Source organism: Henckelia pumila, chromosome 1 (assembly GCF_033568475.1).
Source record: "Henckelia pumila isolate YLH828 chromosome 1, ASM3356847v2, whole genome shotgun sequence".
NCBI lineage: Eukaryota > Viridiplantae > Streptophyta > Magnoliopsida > Lamiales > Gesneriaceae > Henckelia > Henckelia pumila.
In genome coordinates, this window is record NC_133120.1 from 116,768,598 (window position 1) to 116,789,479 (window position 20,882).

The following is a 20,882-nucleotide window of genomic DNA, read 5'->3' on the forward strand; positions in this document are numbered from 1 at the left end:
TAATTCTCTTCGTAGAAACTTCTGATAGATTTTTTAGTGCAATCTATCAGAGGGATTAAATCTCTGTTCGTGGACTTGATTGAAGAACAGTTCGTCCATCAGTTTCTGGGAGATACAACAAGAGCAGAGCAATCTGTTGGTGTCCATAATCTCGCTTCGAGATTGGAGGTAAAAATTTATAATTGTTATTTAATTTTTACACACACACAATTTAATCGTAAAGTTTTGATACCCATTATGGAATCGTTCCATATAAAATTTTTTAAACTTCCGCTGCACCGGGTATCAATTCTGATTGATCTGATCGCCGTTTTCCAACAGTGGTATCAAAGCCAGGTTGCTCAGATCAAGCGATTAAATTAATCGATTGTACAAAAAATTTTTAAGCCTCGATTTTTGAAACAAAATAAATATTTTAAAAATAAAAATTTTTTTCGGGCAAAACCCGGGCAGCGCTAGGCGCTGCGCAGGGAGGCGCACGGCGCTGCCCAGGGCAACGCAGGGCAGCGATCGTCGCTGCCCTAGGGGCAGCCCGGGAGTGTCCCGGGCGGCCCGCGGAAAATTAATTTTTAATTTTTAAATTAAAATTTTAATATGTTAAAATTCTATTTTTGGTCCGATCGAAAATTGTTTTTGATTGGTCCACGAGGCGTCGGATCGAATTGTTCGAGTCCGAAAATTTTAAAATTGATTTTTGGATAAATTTGAATTTTTGGAAAATTTATAAATTTTATCCGTTAAATCAGATTTTATGAAATTAATTATTTTTGGTACAATTGATGATAAGATATGATCTTATGGATATATTGAGTAAAATATGATTTTATGTATAAAATTAGATTTTATAGATAAAATATGATTTTATTTGATAAAAAGATAAAATATGATTTTGTATGTAAAATAAGATTTTATATATGGAATATGATTTTATCCTTTTAAATTTAAATTGCCATTGCATGTTATCCAATAAATTAATTTTGAATTAAATGTTATTGGATAAGGATGATCGATTGCCATGACCAATTTTATAGGTGTATGTTAGGAATTGACATTTGTTTTATTGTTGTTGGATTTATTAATGGGCCTGGTTTATGGCCCAATATGAATTGTCATATGTAATAAAAGTGGGTTTGGTTTATGGCCCGTTCCCACCCCTTAAAATGTATCCCCTACTTGTCATTGTTATTTATTGTAAATACATTAGATTTAGTGGGAGATGAAGATTTGAAGATGGAGGTGGGCCCAGCAGACAATAAAGACAGAAGAAATGTAAATTGGAAGCTCAATGTAATAGGATTGCATTGCATACTGCATATTACCTAGGATTGGACTAAGACTCGTGATTGGCAACCACGGGTCGATTAGAAATGGAATCGATCATCCTATATAATATGTGATATTATTGTTGTATGCATGTTTTAGACTAAATTGTGTGAATCCGGCAAGCATACAAAATTTTAAAATGATGAGACAAATTTTCAAAATTAAAATCCCTCATTTTAAATATGATTTAAAATTGATATCAAGATAAATAAAGGAAATTTAAAATTGTTTAAATGTTCCTACCTTCCATCAACGATCAATGTATGAGATGCTACCCGCGGATACGGTCCGGCTCATATTATTGGGGGGGCCCGTTCGTCGGAAAGCTGTACATTGGATCGACACATGTTGTAAGTTGGGTGGAACTCCCATGGGATCGGCTCATATTATTGGGGGATCCACATGGCGACCGTCCATCACAACTTAATATTTATGGGTCATCTTGACATGTCACAATAAACGGCGTCATATTATTGGGCCCTTATTGGACATGAGGTAAAAACGTGGAGGTTGCTTTGGAAGCAATTGGGCTCTATCTTTTGAAAATTATGGTTGGTTGATATTATTCGGGACCATAGTTTGTCAATTGGACTTCATGTTCTCACTAAGGAAAACAGTTTTCTGTTTTCACTAGAGGGTAGTGAAATCGTTAAAATAGTGGGAGTGAGATTCATAAAATAAATTTCGCCTATTTTATGTCTTAGTAAATTAATTAAACAATCACTGATATTTGTCTGTTTCTTTTCAGTATTTCATAAAGATGAATTCGCGTAATCCACTTTTCTCGATCCTCGAACAAAATAAATTGACTGGCGCAAACTATACGGAATGGTTCCGTAAGTTGAAGATTGTCTTAACTTCGGAGAAGATGCTCTACGTGTTAGAAAAATCTCCTCCGAAAGAAGCACCAGCTGACATAAGTCCAGAAGAGTTAGCCAAACTTGATACATGGTGGGACCATGATATCAAGGCCAAATGCTATATGCAAGCCTCGATGTTTGATGAACTCCAGAGGCGATTTGAGGATACCGTGAATGCTGCTGACATTCACGTACAACTCAAGGAACTTTTTGGGGCTCAATCGAGAGCTGAAATGTTCGCTTCTGTAAAAGAGCTAATGACGTGTCGCATGCGTGAAGGGACTTCGGTCCGTGATCATGGGGTACGAGTGATTTGACTCATACAGAAGTTGGTAACGCTTGATTTGGTGTTGGAGCATGAACTCAACGTGGACTTACTACTTCTATCTCTTCCTTCTTCGTTTGACGGATTTGTGGTGAATTTCAATATGAACAAGATAGAGGCCTCCCTTGAAGAGATGGTCAATATGCTTGTGACATATGAATCCACTTTAAAGAAGGATAAACCGGCTTTCTTGGTGGGCTCCTCTTCTTCTGCTAAGAAGGGGCCAAGTACAAAGGGTAAGAAACGTTCTGCCCCACCCAAGAAAATCGAACCCGAGAAAAAGTACAAGACAAAGGCTTCAAACATGGAAAAATCCAAGGATGTTTGCCATTACTGCAAGAAGCCCGGTCATTGGAAGCGTAACTGCAAGGAATATCTAGAGCAGTTGCGAACTGCGAAGGGTATGTTCTATATTGAAATAAATGTTTCACTTAATACTACTTCTTGGGTATTGGATACCGGATGTGGATCTCACATTTGCAATGATTTGCAGGTGATGACAAGAAGTCGCAGGCTTAGAATGGGTGAGACCCAGCTGAGGCTCGGAAATGGTTCCAGAGTTGAAGCTAAAGCTGTGGGAGATGTTTATTTAAATTTGCAGAACGGTTTTAAGTTACTTTTGAGAGATGTTTTATTTGTTCCAGATTTGATTAAAAACATTATTTCTGTTTCTATGCTTGATAGAGATGGTTATTCTTGCAATTTTGTGAATGGGATTTGCAATATTTACAAGAATGAATGTTTGATTGGAAATGGACAACTTGAAAACGATCTATATAACTTAAAATTAAAAGACGTTCCAATAAATTATGTTGATAAACCGGTAACAACAAACAAAAGGAAAATCGATAGTCAAAACCCGGCAAACCTTTGGCATGCTAGGCTAGGTCATATTTCCTCAAGGAGGATGAACAAGCTAGTGGGAGAGGGCATGTTTGATATGTCTTATATTAACTCTCTACCTACTTGTGAATCCTGCCTGAAAGGAAAAATGACTAAATCTCCTTTTAAGGGGAAACCTGAGCGTAGTCAAAATCTGTTGGATTTGATCCATACAGATGTTTGTGGTCCATTTAGAGTTGGTACTCAATATGGCCACACCTACTTCATTACCTTTACTGAGGATTATTCTAGGTATGGGTATTTATATTTAATGAAATATAAGTCTGAAGCATTTGAAAAGTTCAAAGAATTCAAGGCTGAAGTAGAAAACAAGCTAGGTAAAAGTATTAAAGCACTTCGATCGGATCGAGGTGGAGAATACTTAAGTACCGAGTTTTTGGACTATCTAAAAGAGAATGGGATTCTCTCTCAGTGGACTCCTCCTATGACACCTCAGCTGAATGGTGTATCGGAGCGTCGTAATCGAACTTTGTTGGACATGGTTCGATCCATGATGAGCTTCACTGAGCTTCCACCTTCGTTTTGGGGCTACGCGCTTGAAACGGCGGTGTTGTTGTTGAACAACGTCCACACTAAAGCAGTGGACAAAACACCATACGAGTTATGGAATGGCAAAGCTCCTAAGTATTCGTACTTGAGGATTTGGGGATGTCCTGCTTACGTGAAGCAGACAGTGGGAGATAAGTTGGATAGTCGATCCACCTTATGTTATTTTGTAGGGTATCCGAAGAATTCAATCGGATATTATTTCTATCATCCTGCAGAAACAAAGGTGTTTGTTTCAAGGAATGCCACCTTCTTGGAGAAGGAGTTCTTATTGGATAAGAAAGGCGAGATGATGGAACTCGAAGAAATTCGAGAAGAACCCGAAATACAAAATAATGATCCTCACCTCAGGAATCATTGATAGACACGCCTATACCTAGAAGATCCGAGAGGACTTCTAGACCTCCTATTCGATATGGTCTTCTTCTTGAAGGGGATCAAGATGAACCCGACGTTGGATGTGATCCAAGAAACTTCAAGGAAGCAATTTCTGATGCGGATTCAAATTTATGGCTTGAAGCTATGCAGTCGGAAATAGATTCGATGCATACAAAACAAGTTATGTCTTTAGTAGATCCTCCCGATGGAATTGTTCCAATAGGGTGTAAATGGATCTACAAGAGAAAGCTTGGGCCTGATGGTAAGGTATTGACCTACAAGGCGCGATTGGTGGCGAAAGGTTATACTCAAAGACAAGGAGTTGACTATGATGAAACCTTTTCACCAGTTGCAATGTTCAAGTCCATAAGAATCCTTATTGCCATAGCTGCTTGGTATGACTATGAGATATGGCAAATGGATGTGAAGACTGCTTTTCTTAATGGAGACATTAAGGAAGAGATTTATATGACGCAACCTGAGGGATACACATCCATGGGAAGCAAGCATAAGGTATGCAAGCTTCAGAGATCAATCTATGGTCTAAAACAAGCATCAAGAAGTTGGAACCAGAAATTCGATGAAACAATAAAGGATTTTGGTTTCATCAAGAACCCGGAGGAACCATGCGTGTACAAGAAAGTAGTTAAGGATGCTGTGACATTCTTAGTACTTTATGTTGATGACATCCTACTCATTGGGAATGACGTAGGGATGTTGCAGTCAACAAAGATATGGTTATCAGGTAGATTCTCGATGAAGGATTTGGGTGTGGCATCCTATATTCTAGGGATATAGATCTATAGAGATAGATCTAAGAAAATGATAGGACTCACTCAATCAACCTACATCGACACCATATTGAAACGGTTTTCAATGGATGGGTCCAAGAGAGGACATCTACCCATGTGTCATGGAGTTTCTCTATCCAAGTCTATGTGTCCCAAGACTGATGAAGAGATAGAGAAAATGACACATGTACCATATGCGTCAGCCATAGGTAGTATCATGTATGGGATGATATCTACCAGACTGGATGTAGCATTTGCTCTGAGTGTCACGAGCAGATATCAAGTTAATCCCGGTCAAATGCATTGGAAAGCCGTGAAGGACATTCTTAATTACTTACGAAGGACTAAGAATATGTTCATGGTATATGGAGGAAGAGAACTAAAATTGGAAGGCTATACCGACTCTAGCTTCCAAAGTGACGTGGATGACTCGAAGTCAACCTCTGGATTTGTGTTCATGCTCAATGGCAGTGCTGTCTCTTGGAAGAGTTCCAAGCAGGACACCACAGTGGATTCCACCACTGAGGCAGAATACATTGCAGCATCAGCTGCTGCTAAAGAGGCCGTTTGGATGAGGAATTTCGTCCAAGAGTTGGGCGTCATTCCTGAAGTTGTTGGTTCAGTCCCGGTGTACTGTGACAACACGGGTGCCATTGCTCAGGCAAAGGAACCAAGGTCTCATCAAAGATCCAAACACGTACTGAGGAAATACCACATCATCCGGGAGATTGTGGAAAGAGGAGACATCACTGTCGAAAGAGTGACCTCTGCAGACAATATCGCTGATCCACTTACTAAGCCCTTGCCAGGACCATTATTTGACAAACATCGCGAAGCAATGGGTCTACGTAGTATGACTAGTTGGCTTTAGGGCAAGTGGGAGATTGAAAGAGTGGGTGCCCGGTGAGCCAACTTGTGACTAAGGGCTTTGATGACTCTTTGTATAAACAATCTTTTGTTTAATATAATTTACACTTTTATTAATGGCAATGACTTTATCTTTCTTCATATTGTTATATTGTGATATACTATTGTTGTTTTGATAAAGACCTTGAATATACTATAGTGTATGTAAGATGTGGTAGTACATGGGGATGTCTATCATGAAACACATCTTATAGTCACTGTATATTCTAAACTGTTCCTAGTCGATTGAGTTGTCCGATAATAAGGATAAGGATCGCTCGAGTTTGAGACTAGCATTTGCGATGCAGAGTACCACGTTTCATTGGTAAGGAACATAGAGATGTTCGAAGCATGCAAATGGATATTCATACGATGAATGATCGAACTACCCTATCCGGACTTTCCAAGTGGTTATCACTTATCGAGTGGATAAAGTCCGCGGTTTTGGTTGTACACCATTAGTCCTTACTACTTGAAACATCATTGAGACTCTATATGCTAGTACTGTGCTTTGACTCGTTTACCGACTCTATTGGGGTCATCAGGTGTCGGGATTGGGTACAGCTACAACACATATAGGAGTCGATGCTTTGTTGTCAAGGATTCACCACATACTTGCGAGTGTGGATATCCTATGCGATCTGAGGAGATATTAGTGTGACGAATCTCTGGCCAGAGTACATGATGTGTTTTAAGAAATGGTTTCTTAGTAGCACATGCGATGTCACTATTTGATCTTCAAGATGTATTGCATAGTTATCGAATCTCGAATGACTCTCGATTTACCAATGGTTGTTGATTCGATCGGGATATATGGATGAAGGGACCGTACTGTACGCTAACCAAAATCTATTGGTTCTTGCAGGCACTATCAGTGATACATAGGGAATCATGGGGCGATGTTGCTAGGCGCTCTTACCATGATTCGATGGGCAAGTCGGAAATTGTTGTTCCGAGTCACAAGGAGTTTTGAGCCCACGGCTAGCTGTATCCCTGAACCATTGAGGGTCACACAGAGTAATGGATTTTTAATCCCGTTGAGATAGTTAAATTTAAAGAGTTAAATTTAATGAACAAAGAAGTTGGACTTCTTATTTAAGAGTAGAGGAGTAAGATTTCCTAAAATGACATAGGGATGGGCATTTTTGGAAATCACTGAATTCGGATTCAGAAAAATTTATCTTGACTTTAAAAGGTGCAGAAATGGTTTCTGTGCACATTGGTGAAATCGGTTTATCAATCGGAGTCATGATGAATTTTATATTAATTTCTGAACATGCGGGCTTTGCTTGTCGGGCTTGAACTTATGACTAATGGGCCCTAAGCTGTTAGCGGCCTACATTATAAATAAGTTATTGCAGTACAGAAATTACACACAACAAGTCATAATTTTTCGAAAACCCTAGTATTTTTCTTAAGTGTGGCCGTCGCCCCCCTCCCCTCTGCTCGGAAAAATCCAGTCTGTGAATTTTGAATTACAGTCTGGTTTAACGGATCAAATTCGTTAATTCTCTTCGTAGAAACTTCTGATAGATTTTCTAGTGCAATCTATCAGAGGGATTAAATCTCTGTTCGTGGACCTGATTGAAGAACAGTTCGTCCATCAGTTCCTGGGAGATACAACAAGAGCAGAGCAATCTGTTGGTGTCCATAATCTCGCTTCGAGATTGGAGGTAAAAATTTATAATTGTTATTTAATTTTTACACACACACAATTTAATCGTAAAGTTTTGATACCCATTATGAAATCGTTCCATATAAAATTTTTTAAACTTCCGCTGCATCGGGTATCAATTCTGATTGATCTGATCGCCGTTTTCCAACAAATTGATCTGAACACGTTTTCCAACATTTAATCCGCATACTTAGCCTTGAATTTAATCTTTTAGGATTAGGATTTCAATCATTTCTAGGCCCGGATGGAGTTGTAAAAAAAATAAATAAATTTTAGGTGCGCCCAAGATCGTTTATGTCAAGTCAAAAAGATCATCAGGGTTCAACAAAACACTATCAGGCTCCACAAACACCTATTGTCGTGCAATGGTCCAACAGACACAAACATCATCTAATACATCGCTACAATTCACTGGTCAAACATGTGTGTTTAAAATTATTCACTACTCAACCTCAAGTTTCTCATATCCAATCAAGAGAAAATTTTCAGCAAAAATAATTTTACAAAACTTCATCATCATAGGCTTGTGAATTTCATCAGTGATATTCATTGCTAACTATGAGCTCTAAAATTTTTCAAAAATACGGCTAAATGCTCTAACTGACAGGCTAAGTCCTCTCCCCCATACTTAGAATCTTACATTGTCCTCAATGTAAGTAAAAATGCAAAATAAAAACAAAAACTAAAGAAAAACAAATAAAAGATATGGAAGAAAATACTCCCCTTGGGTTGCCTCCCAAGCAGCGCTTGATTTTCAGTCTTCAGCTTGACCCTCAGAAGCACTCCTCAAAGAGTGGCTGATGCCCAAAATAAGTGTCATATGACACCACAAATGGGTCTTTGTTCCATGTGCCCTCAAGCTTGGCTAGATGTATATAGTTCAAGCTCGTCACCTCAACAACACTCCAAAGTAGCTGGTAAACATTGGAAGAGAACATCTCCATTGGCTCTCGGACGCCAACATCTTTTGAACTGGTATTGATGGAAGGCCAGGTTCTTGGGGATGTGTGTATGATAATACTATCGATGAGCTCATATCGATAGACTCTTGAACTCCGTCATCCTCAAACTCGAGTGGCAATATATTTCCATCATACCCTATTTCTTTCATAACATCTTCCGACTGCGGTTCAATAAGAAGAGAAGACTCAAACGCCCCTAAATATTCAGCATGAATTGATTCGCACTCCCAATCCTGGTTCTCTGAGTCATCATCATCGAACCAAATCGGGTTGGTCACTGCTTGATTATCTTGCTTCACTTCATGTTCTCGGTATTCATGGACGATTGATCTCTTGATATTCTCTATGTGCTTCACAAGGTGACATCTATAATTTTTTAGATCTTCTACAGTTTCCTCAGTCGATGCCACAAACTTGTTCATTATATCCTCCCGCGGATGTAAGATCAATTGCGAACAACTTCCTTCTCCTTTTGAAGCTCAAATGTTTGGTCTGTAAAATCCGGGTATTGAGATTGCGAATACCGGTAATAGTCAAACTCTGCCATATCATCCAACAGGCGTCTCATGGTATCATCATCTCAGCAAAATATTGAAATACCGATTGTGAAAGCTCCATCAATTACCCATCTTCTTGTCACTGCATCCAAACCATCAAGAAAAATTGTAAGGAGAGAATAGTTAGAAAACTCATGATACCGGAAGATGGCTTCCAAATCTTTGAATCTCTTCCATGCTGCGTAGAATGGCTCTCCGTGTTGCTGGATAAAACTTGCTAATACTTGTCGATTTAACATCTCGAAGTATCACACCAAGAGAATTCTTGCAAAAACAGAAGAAAAAAAAACAGATCAGAAAACGAAGAATAAAATAAAAACAAAAACACAAATAAATTAAACGCCTTCCCCGGCAACGGCGCCAAAATTTGGTAGCGCTTAGTCGTATCACGCCCAAATTAACCCAACTCAGATTAACTAAATAAACATGTAGTCGGGAGAATAGGGATCGTTCCCACGAGGAAAGTGAAATTTATTTGTGTTCTTAAAAATACTGGAAATAAATTAAAGGGGATTTTAGATTTTAAAAACTACTATGCAAGAATTAAAATAAGAAAGATCAAATAAATAACGAGACTTGGTATCGATCGACTACACCCTTGAAATTATTCATTCGATCATCGATTCCCTAAAAATAATTAATTCACATTGAATATTCATCATTGGAAATTTAATTCTTGTTTCACCTTAATTTTAGTTAACTAGACACCAGCATTCTAAGTTAACCCTTACCCCATAAATTAACCCAATACCAGCGATTAGATTTAAATCCACGATAGCATTCAAATGAGTAAAACTGATGAATCTAGACAACACATACAACAGTGGATGTATTTAGCCTAGTCAATTGTTGTTCCTACGATTTAACATATTCAACAGCAGAAAAATTAAATGCAGTTGCTTCACAAATTAGATGATTCAAACAATTACGGATTTGAATTCTAATTTAGCGGTAGATTGTACGAAAGAATTATCAGGTGATCAATCTAATAATCAAACACACAAGCATGAAATAAACCAGAACAACTTTTGATACTCGATAAAAATCAAACATTGAAAATCAAAATCTCACAAAGTGAATAAAAATCAAGGGTTTCGTCTTTCTTAATCAAGTATAAAAACTAGAAAGATTAAAATATAAGAACAGAGAAGATAGAACCTAGCCGCCAGATGTTTTCTTGCGTGTTCAGCCATCCAGAAGATTGATCATCCTCTCAAAAAACGAGATCAAAATCCTTAAATATGACTAGAGTCCTAAAGAAATAAGTTACCTAACTTAAAAGGATTTCTCGGAAAAGTCGGTGCGCTCGATCCTGTGAGTTGGTAGGATCGAGCGCCAAGAAAATGGTGAACCTACTGCCTGCGTCTCTCATGGGCGCGCTCGATCGCACGAGTTGGAAGGATCGAGCTCACAAAAATATCCAACTTACTGTTTGCAAATTCTTTCTCGCGCTCTATCCTGTGAGTTGGTAGGATCGAGCACGACTTTTTTTCAGCGAGCGGCGATTTTGAAAAAAATTATATCCTGAGATCTAGCCGTTGGATTGAGTTGAAATTTGGACAGCAGCTTTAAAACATCTTGAAATTCATTCTGAACAGTTGAGATCGGATTTGGACTTATATAAAATTAAATATGATTTTCTGATCATTGCTGCTTCGTAATTCTTCTCTTATCTCGACTATTTCTTCCATCTTTAGTTTCATTTCTTCTCTTTTTCTATATCAAATCACATACAATGATTAGAAACTATAACATGAATATAATCAATCAAAATTCACCTAATCATCATAATTTAATCCAAGTAAACATAGAAAAATATCGACATATCATAAACCGTTTTTATTATTTCAACTTGCATCATTTTCAAAATGTTAAATTAGTTTCTACGAAGGATTATTTCGAGTGTCTTCCACTTGGTTTGAAAACTAAACTCGATATAATTTATCGGTGCTTAATATTTCAAGAACAGAGCTATTGTAGCTCAATAAGTGTTTAAAGTGTGTATTCACCCCCTCTACACACCGTTTTCGATCCTATCAATATTTCAAAAGAAGAGCACATTGTTTTCCGAATATTATATGCTTGATTCCATGTGTTTTGTACCTTATTAACTACTATTTATACCGAATTCATATTATGTTGTACCTGAAATAAGCAATTTAGTTCCAGTAATTAAGGTGATAATATTTTTTTAAAGATACAAATGATTATAAGAATTTAATTTTTATAAGTCTTGTGCATTAATTAGAGAAAAGAGTTCAAAATAAGAGCGCGTTGTTCTCCAAAGATTATATACTCGATTTCACAAAATACTTTATATGTGTACGTGACATGAATGAGATTCAAATAATATTTTTATGTTATAAAAAACTATGCTATCATAAACGGATGTATTATATATTGTATAAATATATACTAGTGTTTCGTTGCACGCGTTGCGTGCTCGTGCATCTCGTTTTTTTAACGAAGAAAATAAATAATAAATTGTAAAATTAAAAAATAATAAAAATATAACGTTTTTCTAAACAAATATTCACAAAAAATATATATATCTTATAAAGTGAGTGTCATTTTTGTAAATAAAATAATATCAAAGGGCACAAAGTGAGCTTTTAATGGCTAGAAAAGAGGAAACCGTATAAAATGATTATTTTGCCCAATAATTGTAGCTTTATTGAAAATTAAGTTAGGAGATAATGGTAATTTCAATTCAAACTTCACCAATTAATTCAAAGTTTGTTAATTAGATGGTCTCTACTTTAATAGTATAGTAAGATATACGAAATAATAATAATACTTTTAATTTTAATTTTAATTTTTAAATACTATTTTAGATTTAATAAAATTTGATAATTAAAATATTATTATTATTATTATTATTATCGGGGCGGGTTCGGGAATGGGGATAGAATCCCCATACCCGCCCCAATATGTTTCGGGGATTTTTAAAAATCCCCGAACCAGAACCCATATCCAAAAATACTCCCACAAACCCGCACCGTTTCGGGTTTTCCCCGCGGGTACCCGAACCCGCGGGGAAAATTGCCATACCTACTTAAATTTCCCTAAATTGCACACAATTCACGACATCACGGCTAAAAAATGAAATGAGTTAATTGGGATTCCAATTTAAACCACACAATTTCGTAACTGTCATCTCATTAGTAACTGCACCACAGATCATTGTCACTTCTGTAAGCATCGTTCCTTGTTTTCGTCAGATCATTCTCACTTCTGTAAGCGTCGTTCCTTGTTCCCGTCGATCAAGACGATTCCCCATCATGGAGATCTCAGGTATCATTAATTTTTTAGTTTTTCTGGTTCCCAGGTGCTACTCATCTTAACCATGGCCATTTCTTTGTAATTTATTTTTACCTTTCAATTTTGATTTCTAGTGAGATTTTGATGGGATTTTGTTAAGTCTATTCGATTTTCATTTCTCTGTAATTTGTTTTTACCTTTCAATTTTGATTTCTGGTGAGATTTTGATGGGATTTTGTTAGGTCTATTCGATTTCCAGTTCTTCATGGCCGCCAATGCCAATGGGAATGGGTGGTGGTTTCCAAAATTGGTAAGTTTTTCAATTTATCTTGCTTATGCGTAGAATGTAAATTTCTTTTGATGGTTGCAGCCTCACGAAATCGGCCCTACGAAACAAAGAATTGTCAGTGTTTTCGGAATTTTGCTGGCTGTTATTTCTCCGCGCAAGAATAAAACAGATCCCAAATTGAGACTAAAAATAAAAATTAAAGAAACAAAAGTGGAGGTCCTCCAATTTAGGAAAGATGTCAACGACAATTTGGACAAACTAATTTCATTGAAACAAAAGGAATTGGAGGTTGTTTTAAACATTTATTTAACTTATTCTTTTATTTTAATTATTTTAATAATTACATTTATGTTTTCAGATTATGGAGAGCTGCAGAGTTGACAGAAAGTATTTTGACAGAAAGTATTTTTTCTAAGGCAAGGTTTTTTATAGCTATTTTCCCTCCTCTTGATTTTTGGCAAGCATTGTTCGGCTCTCATTGTTATGCCAAGCAGATTTTACGTTAAATGTTTGAGTTGTGCTTTTGTTTGAAGGTAAATGAGTTGCATGATGATATATGGCGTGAAACTTGAGTAGTGTTGTGGTGATTCGAATATTTCATATTTTCAGAGGAGTTTTGTCCCTAAAAATTTGAAATCTTCTATGTGTTTGATTGAGTTGGAGCTGTGTTTTGAGGTAGTTAATGAAGGGCAATGGCCTTGATGTTTTTCCCACGCTTTGTTGCACTTTGGAGTGAGTTTCATGTCGTTCTCAAAATTTTCGGATATGGTGTTGATAGAGCTGCCTTAGTGTTATGAATCGAGGCTAAAGGAGTGCTAATGGTGGGTTGTTATAGGCTGGAAAAGGGCGAGCTAAGTCGTAAGGAGATAGAGGTTAAATTGGTAGAGTAAGCGGAGTTGATTGCAAATGGGAATTACGTGCGGGCTGTTGGTTGCTGGGGCAGGGGAGCGGTCTCAGTAGGTTTTCTCGGGTTTTGGCTTAGTCCTAGGTCGAGTTTAAGATGTCGAGGTCGCGCCGGTTAAAATTGGGCTCGATTCGGTTAAGTTTTGGATTGGATAAGGGCCTTTTAAGTTCGAGGGTCGGTGCAGAATTTGAAGTGAGTTAGGGGCTGTCCGAAAACTCTTTTCGTTCGGGTTGCTCGGGCTGTCATTGGAGGCCATAAGCTGGTTCTAAGACTAGTATAAAGTGTGTGGAGAGTGTCTGTAATGATCCAGGTGCGTCCCTTCACAGCTTAGGGGGCCCGCAACCATTTTTTAACTCATGGTCTTCTTCCCACTTGGCTAGGGGAGTTTTTGCCCTCCCCAGGGATCGAACCTTGTACCTCCAGGCTTAAGTACAAAGTCTTCTGATCCCTGGTACCATTGAGCTAGCTCAAAAACTTTCCTAGCCAGGTGGGGAGAAGGCCATGAGTTAGAAAATGGTTGCGGTCCCCCTGAGCTGTGAAAGGACGCACCCGGACCATTACAAAAAAGGGCGCCCTTTTTTGTAATGGTCCGGGTGCGTCCTTTCACAGCTCAGGTGGACCGAAACCATTTTCTAACTCATGGTCTTCTCCCCACATGGCTAGGGGAGTTTTTGCCCTCCCCAAGGATCGAACCTCGTACCTCCAAGCTTAAGTACAAAGTCTTCTGATCCCTGGTACCATTGAGCTAGGTCTGGGTGCGTCCCTTCATAGCTCAGGGGGCCCGCAATTATTTTGCTACTCATGGCCTTCTCCCCACCTGGCTAGGGGAGTTTTTGCCCTTCCCAGGGATCGAACCTTGTACCTCCAGGCTTAAGTACAAAGTCTTCTGATCCCTGGTACCATTGAGCTAGGTCCGGGTGCGTCCCTTCACAACTCAGGGGGCCCGCAACCATTTTGCTACTCATGGCCTTCTCCCCACCTGGCTAGGGGAGTTTTTGCCCTTCCCAGGGATCGAATCTTGTACCTCCAGGCTTAAGTACAAAGTTTTCTGATCCCTGGTAGCTCAATGGTACCAGGGATCAGAAAACTTTGTACTTAAGTCTGGAGGTGGTACGAGGGATCAGAAAATTTTGTACTTAAACCTGGAGGTACAAGGTTCGATCCCTGGGGAGGGCAAAACTCCCCTAGCCAGGTGGGGAGAAGTCCATGAGTTATAAAATGGTTGCGGGCCCCCTGAGCTATGAAGGGACGCACCCAGACCATTACAAAAGACAAGCTCAATGGTACCAGGGATCAGAAGAATTTGTACTTAAGCTTGGAGGTACAAGGTTCGATCCCTGGGGAGGGCAAAACTCCCCTAGCCAGGTGGGGAGAAGATCATGAGTAGCAAAATGGTTACGGGCCCCATGAGCTGTGAAGGGACGCACCCGAACCATTACAAAAAGGGCGCGCTCAATGGTACTAGGGATCAGAAGACTTTGTACTTAAGCTTGGAGATACAAGGTTCGATCCCTGGGGAGGGCAAAAACTCCCCTAGCCAGGTGGGGAGAAGGCCATGAGTAGCAAAATGGTTGCGGGCCCCGTGAGCTGTGAAGGGATGCATCCGGACCATTACAGTGTCGATTCAAGCGGGTTTAAGTTTGGGTAGGGTAGATTTGAGTTATGGGCTTTTCGATTTTATTGCTCGAGTTAAGACATGCTTGAGGAGAAATAAAGTATAAGTTGAGTAACCATCTTAGGGGGCAGCCACTTACTCACCAATCCTTCATGTTTTAAGTTGGGTTTTTCATCCCCTAAAGGTCGCCTATTCGTGTGTGTGTGTGTTCTCATCTCCGAGTTGATTAAAGTTCAAGCAATTTGAATTTATTCTTTGCATCCTTGAGTAAAGTTAAAAGTTTAAAGTAATGAAAGCAATGTTTGAATGAAGTGAGTTGATTGTGACATTAGACGTGTAGGGAGGGGCTGAGAGACGTCTTGGTTTTCCTACCACCGAGACGTGTAAGGAGGGGCCGAGAGAAATCTTGGTTTTCTTACCAAATCAGACGTGTAAGGAGGGGCCGGGAGAAATCTTGGTTTTCTTACCACAGAGCGGCAATATGGGACCGGGAAAAACCTCGATTTCCTTGCCGGCATAGTACTGTAGCCATCGATCGATCGAAAAAAAAAAGAAAAAGTTCACAATCAAGAATCTAAATACTAAAAGGAAAATAAAGTTAAAGACAATATAATTTATACTAAGGTCATGCTTGAAGTTTGAGTCAAGAAAAGTTCAAAGTGTGAGTTTGTGTGTATTCACGACTTGTATTCTGCTATCCTTTCGCTTCAAGTCTCAGTCTCTGTTATCATGCAACCTTTCTGAGTAGGGATGGCAATTTTCCCCGTGGGTTCGGGTCCCCGCGGGGAAAAACCGAAACGGGAGAGGGTTCGAGGGAGAGTTTCGGGTTCGGGTTCGGGGATTTTTTTAAAATCCCCGAACTGGAGTGGGGCGGGTATGGGGATGCTATCCCCACCCCCGAACCAGCCCCGATATCCCCGAAAATAAATAAATAAATAAATAAATAATAATAATAATAATAATAATAATAATAATAATAATAATAATAAAGACACACACTCATCATCATATAATAAATTTTTCTTGAATTTATTTAGAATTTTCAGCGTATATATGTTAAAGATATTTGAATCACTAAGTTGAATTATTTGATATTTGAGACTTGAAATGTCTCAAATTTTTTTATATAAATCTAGAATTTATAAAATATAAATCTAGAATTTATGAATATTTGTCAAAATTTTAGAGTTAGAGTTTGAGCATTTTCTAAGGCAGTACACAAAAATGTAATATTAATGATTTTTGAAATATAAGAAGATAATTGTTGGAAAATTGAATATTTTAAGTTTGATGTCTACGGGAACGGGTTCGGGGATTTCCCCACCGGTTCGGAGATCCACCCCATCACAATCTCATTTTCATCTCTACAATGGGTTCGGGTTCGGGGATGTGGGTTTAGTCCCCACGGATTCGGGGACGGGGATTCCCCGAATATGTAGAACCGGGGATGGGGACGGGGACGGGGATGGATTTTTAATTCGGGGACGGGGATGGGGATGGCAAATCCGTCCCCGCCCCGCCCCGTTGCCATCCCTATTTCTGAGTAAGTTCAAAGTATTATGTATACAGTATTTTTAGTATCTCTGCTTGTATTTTTAACCCTTATTATTGCGTTGTTATACTCGCTGGGACTTTAAACTCACTACGCTTGCTTGGTGCAGGTGAGTTCGATATCCAATACGAGGGGCAGGATCACCGGGGTTGAGGGTACCCAGCGGTGTACACCCAAGACCGTTGTTTCCGTTATTTTTCGCATTCTAGTTGGATGTAGAATTGAACGCATTTACTTATTTTCAGTAGTTAGCAGGATGAGTTTCCCTGCTTTTAAATATTTGGCATGTAAACTTTATAACACTATTTTTGCAACCGTGTGCCCCGTTGCCATCCCTATTTCTGAGTAAGTTCAAAGTATTATGTATACAGTATTTTTAGTATCTCTGCTTGTATTTTTAACCCTTATTATTGCGTTGTTATACTCGCTGAGACTTTAAACTCACTACGCTTGCTTGGTGCAGGTGAGTTCGATATCCAAGACGAGGGGCAGGATCACCGGGGCTGAGGGTACCCAGCGGTGTACACCCAAGACCGTTGTTTCCGTTATTTTCCGCATTCTAGTTGGATGTAGAATTGAACGCATTTACTTATTTTCAGTAGTTAGCAGGATGAGTTTCCCTGCTTTTAAATATTTGGCATGTAAACTTTATAACACTATTTTTGCAACCGTGTGGGGTTGACTTCTTTTTGAGTTTATAATTATCATGTTTGGATTTATTGCTTTGTCGGTGTTTAGTTATTTAAATTGTTGTTTGAGACAGGTCGGTTTCAGAATTTACATCAGGTCATGGCAAAAAAATTTTAAATCCGTAATTTTCTTTATTATTTAAATTAGATTAGAGGGTCGAGTCGTTTCAATATCATTAATGAATTTCCTATTTTTATTTTTATTTTTTAAAAAAATGTGTTGTTTCTCTCGATAATACAAATGATAGAGTTAAGAATGATAGCACAAAGTGATCCATATGAGTTCAGATAAAGTCAATTCCTGGTAAACTTTGGAGTAACCTGATGCGAGTCTTTAAGTGTGCTAGGAAACTTGCAAAATGCTTGCAAATAAATATATAAATTTAATAGTTCAATAATCTTCATTGCCAATGATTTGGTCTATAAATATCTGACATTTTCAACTTTAGTATTTTCGAAAACAGCCTGCAAATGTACCATGCAACCGACATGTGAATGTCGCGTGCGTCCTTCTTGTGCAAGCAATTGATGAAATTTGTTCAGTTTAGAATGAAGTTTTTTCCAAAACTGAAAACCAAAACCTAATCATTAACAATTAAAACCATGCCTATATTTTTTGGTTTGATTCGGTTGAGTTTGGTTTGGTTTGTATATGATTATTATAAACTTGAACTTTTCTAAAAATAAAATAAAATATGGATTTTGATTATTTTTAAACAAATTTAAATTTTGAACTAGTTATTATAGATAAGAATATATGAATATGCACATGATTATTACAAGTATTTAACAATATTGGCAATGCAAGTTTAGCATAATAATGACAAAAACCTCAATTCTGTAGGATTTTGTTCAAGGGCTAGTGGACGTAGATGTTATTCGACCCAATAAAATCATTAATTTGTCTTTTTTAAATATTTATTTTATTGAAATGGGGGAGTGAATTGTTTCAGTTGGATTTTGATTCCTAAATTTTTTTGTCAAAATTTAGGACATTTGGGTGGTGTGAAAGACAAGACAATAGACGAAACATTGAAGTGGGCTAATTTGAGCTTCAGCCCTCTAAAATTTAATACTACTAGACAATAGACGAAACATTGAAGTGGGCTAATTTGAGCTTCAGCCCTCTAAAATTAAATACTACTATTGGCCCGTTAAAAGCTTTGTTTTAAACACTTAATCAAGCCCATCTTATTAGAATTAACGTACTATATGTGTAAGTCTTAACAATAATAATTTGGCTCATTTTCAAGTTATTTGTATACTTTAAAAAACTTCAGCCCATTACATATCTAATAATAATATATTTGCCCGTGAGTAGTCCAAAGAAAAATAAAAAAATCACTTGTTATTCTAAGTATTTTTTAAATTTATTTTCAGGTTTTTGTATTTTACTTGTGATTTCTTTACCCACTTTTTTTCTTTGTATAATGACAGTGTCTCAATAATCAAGTATTAATCATTTTAATATTCTCAAAATTGAAAATTATTTTCCATATCAAATATATTACAGAGACAAAAAAAAATTTATAATCAAATAGTCAAATAGATTATTGAAATGGAATATTTTGAATGCAAATCTTTGTTTTTGTTTTTATAGTCGAATGGCTTGAATATGAACCTTTGTTATTGTTTTTATAATGCTATATATATTTCTTATTTTTTGACAAGTTTATTTGTGTACTTAATTGACATATTATCAGTGATATATATATATATATATATATATATATATATATATATATATGCATATGTATGTGTGTGTATTCAATTTTAGCTCACCCAACTATGAATTCTTGGTTGCATATCAGACGTTGATTGATTACACAGATTTGAAACCTGCATCCGCTACTTTTTCAGTGCTCATTGGGTAAAATCTCGAACTAAGATTGATTACACATTCTTATTTTGTCTATCTTTGACTCAAGTTCTATGTACAAAAGATTAATGTCATATATGTTATCTTATCCAAGTATATTAATTAATATTCTTGTATTATGCATATCTTCTTATCGGTAGAGCTCAACTTACCTTACGAGTATTATTCTAATTGTTAATCTAATGGTTTCACGAATCACTCAATCCGTGGCGTTGGATAAACTAAAAAGTAAAAACAACCCGATCTTAAATTTCCTTGTAGCTTGAGTCTTCAATACTTGCGTCGAAACTTTTTATAACACCTGCGCGGGTGCTAATAATAATAATAATAATAACTAATGTCAAAAAAATAATAATAATAATTTGGCACACCGTTGCCCACAAAGTACAAACTTTATATTGCATTTATGACTTAATAATGGAGTAGTAATAAGAGTGGCCAATAATTTTAGCGATAATGGCAATTAAATTATTAAAAGAAAATTACAGCGGAATAATCTTGCGATAATGAAATGAACAATTTGATGTTCAACAGTTTCACGAATTTATAATTGTGAGACCAGATGATTTGACCCAAATATGTAGTAAAAAACAATATTTTTAATTAAAAAAATTAATATTTTGTTTCACTCAAACTAACATATATTATATAATATATTTTTGACATAAAAAATAATAATTTTCACACAAATCGGCATATGTTACACGATTTTTTTTCATTACATAACTAATAAAAAATGATTTTTTCAGTGAACAATAATAAGTTTGGTATAAAAATAATATTTTTGTATTCATATTATCATATATTACACAAAATTTTATCATAACATGATTAATTAGCAATTTAACAAAAATGATACTTTGCAGTAAAAAAATAATACTTTATGCATAAAAAGTAATGATTTTCAATCAAATGAGCATATCTTACACAATATTTATTTATAACATAACAAACAGAAAATTATATTTTGTGGTAAAAAAATAATAATTTACACATAAAAGTAATCATTTATATTCAAAACTTATGTTTATATAGAAAATTCAATTCAAAATATCACACACCTCTTATGATACGGTCTCACATGTTAATGTTGTGATATGAATCTTTGTTAATGTTGTGATATGAATCTTTTATTCGACGCAACACATAAGTAATATTACTTTTTATGTAAAAAAAAAAAATAAAGCTTTTTTTTATCACAGCATGAGCCGAATCATTCGTACAAATGAATCATTCGTAAAAAAGACACAATCTCAAACCATACTATATATAAAAAAACACGCATAATAAATATAAAAAAAAAATTTGCTATAATTTTTCTCATTTGATATAGATATTATACTTTTTGTTTTTCTCCATATATTTTTTTTAATTTCAACATTTCAAATTACATTTTAGTTCCTATAAATTTTTTTAAAATTATGACATGACCTTATATCAATATAATAAATTCGAACAACTTTACGA